Genomic DNA, 2,895 nt, shown 5'->3' with positions numbered 1-2,895 from the left:
TCTCTCTGTCCCAAAAAATAAAAATAAAAAACGTTGAAAAAAAAATTAAAAAAAAAAAAAAGAACTTTAAAAAAAAGAACTGAAGTTACAGTGCACAAGTGGAAGTCTTCATCTTCTTATGAAGGCTCCCACATCACATAAAATTTATATTAAATACATTTCTGTGCTTTTCTCCTGTTAATCTGGCTTTGTCAGTTTAATTTCCAGATCCAGCCAAGGACTCTAGGAGGGTTGTTTCCTCCCCTAAAGTGCCAAACAATCCTTGAGGAAGCCTGACTCCAAATGTGGCCAAAATAATTCTAGCAGCTTATTACTGAAACTGCATCCAAAAAAATATTTTAATCCTTTACAGCCCCAGTTATGGGGCCTCCCGTCTCCTGTACTTTTCTCTGAATCATAGCTTAAGTAAAATCAAATTAGTTGACACTCTCCTGGATATTTTTGTGATACCAAAAAACAAAAACAAAACCCATTATCGATAGTTCACTTCTATCTTGTTAATTATCTAATTTCAAAAGATGTAGCATACATTGTGAAGATTTCTAAAAATAGCATAAAAAGAAAGCCACTTTTAAAGGAGTAGTACTCTGGGGCGCCTGGGTGGCTCAGTCGGTTAAGCGGCCGACTTCGGCTCAGGTCATGATCTCGCGGTCTGTGAGTTCAAGCCCCGCGTGGGGCTCTGTGCTGACAGCTCAGAGCCTGGAGCCTGTTTCGGATTCTGTGTCTCCCTCTCTCTGACCCTCCCCTGTTCATGCTCTGTCTCTCTCTGTCTCAAAAATAAATAAACGTTAAAAAAAATTTTTTTTAAATAAAATAAAATAAAGGAGTAGTACTCAATGCTGAAAGGGGAGCAACAAAATAGTCCTTATTACATTTTTAATAAAATATAGACCAATGCCTGCCTTTTTTGAAAGGCAGTGTGATTGTATGTGATTGTATCCATACACATCATGATCCTTAAAAGAATTTGTATCCTTCACCCTATGAACCTAGTAATTATCACCTTGAAATAGGATCAGAACTGCAGAAAAAGATTTATATTAAAAGATATAAAAGGATGTATACACATCATAGCAATCTTAATTAGATTGTAAACTAGAAGCAATCTTAATATCCTACAATAGGGAAATAGTAACCCTAGAAATAGGGTATCTTCACAAAATAAAATGTGATATATGGTTGGGAAAAAAAATTGGAAAGGAGGACATAAAAATGTTACCATTATGTGGGTGTGAATTTTTGACAATTTTTATTATTTTCATTATACTTTGTGTATCTTTCAAGTATGAGCATCTTTTTTTTTTCAATACCAACCAGATATCATTAATGCCATTTTTGGCTTTCTGCCTTCCAAGCATATGATAGGATTGTACATCCAAGCTCCTTTACGGTTGGGTGGGGCCATATACCTAGTTCTGGTTGAGAATGAAAGGGTCATTCTGGACCAAGAATTTAATTACCACTTCAAGACCCTTCACAGCTCTTTTCCTCTGGCATGATATTCATCAATAAAGATGGTGGCTGCCATTAGCTTGGGTCCCTGAGTGTTTACGATGAGCATTCTTTTTGTTGACCCATCATGGACATGTAGCATAAGCAAGGAGTAAAATTTTGTGTTTTGGTCTCTGAAATTTAGAGATAACTTAGCACATGAGTATCATGTAATCTATCCTTATTGATACAGAATTGGTATTCTGAAGTGGAGTATTGCTTTAGCCAAAAGCGGGAGGGGGGGTGGGGGTGGGGGGACACAATCCACAACACAATCTAAAATACATGGCTTTGGTTTAGGGACAATTGGCAAGTAATTAGAAAATAATTATCAGAGATTAGAAGGATGGCGATCCATATTATGTAGTGGAAAACATTTGGTAAAACTGTCACATGTGATAGCTTGGAAGGCAGATATGTACCTAATTAGCTTGTTTTTTTTGAAACAGGGTGTGAAAAACAAAATTAGTAGCATATGTCTGTTACTACTGAGTGCATTTGACAAAGGAATATAAAAAAGAAATGAGCTTAGAAAAGAATCAGCCAGTTTGAATGCCAGAATGAAAGTAAATAGAGAAAGTCCAGAAATATGGGAACTTGTAGGATTGGAAGGAAAAATACTGCTCATTTCCAAATGATAACACCTTTGAGTAACAAAGACTGATTATAACTCTGCTTTATTGGGAGGCTCAAATCAATGATCAAATCAAGCTTTGGAACTCTGAACAGATTAAGGTCCCTCAGAACAACAACAACAACAGCAACAAGAAACAATTAATGTTCTGAATTCAATAACCCTTTCAACTAGACAAACTAGCTAAGGGAAAAGAAACTAAAAGTGGCCTGATACCTACAATTAAGTAAAGATAGGGAGAGAAAAGAACAGGGAAGAAAGTGGAGAATTACAGCAACTGTAAGAAGTCTAGAAAAAGCTGCCAGTGTGGCTGTTAGCACAGGTAAGCTCACCCAAAAAGTAGATAAGAAGCCTACCAAGTTTTTGAACTGTACCAGCCAACTAGCCACCAGCCAGAGTAAAGAGACTATAATGGTTCAAAACTTTAAAAACGTTGGTCCCAAACATTGATCACATTGATCACAGTGTAAACAGTAAGCAAGCTTTTCAGCTTCCAAGAAGGATATATTCTATATATGGTAAAGGAGAATAATGGAAAAAGAAGAATGTCCAGCAACTATGAGGACAATGAGCAAGAGAAGAATTTCCAGAGTGGAATCATGGCCTAATCAAAATTCCACACCCAGGGTGTATGGAGTATATATCTACTCAGGGAGATGGCAGAATGGCTTTGGCCTAGAGGCCACTATATGTCTCCTATTGATCTCTTTCTCCAAATGAGAGAGTTTTTTGCAATTATCTTGTTCCAGTTCCACTACTGAATACTGGGG

The sequence above is a fragment of the Panthera uncia genome, assembly GCF_023721935.1.
Source record: "Panthera uncia isolate 11264 chromosome C1 unlocalized genomic scaffold, Puncia_PCG_1.0 HiC_scaffold_3, whole genome shotgun sequence".
In the NCBI taxonomy this organism is placed as follows: Eukaryota; Metazoa; Chordata; class Mammalia; order Carnivora; family Felidae; genus Panthera; species Panthera uncia.
The sequence above is the reverse complement of the archived record's forward strand: the minus strand, read 5'-3'. Positions refer to the sequence as shown.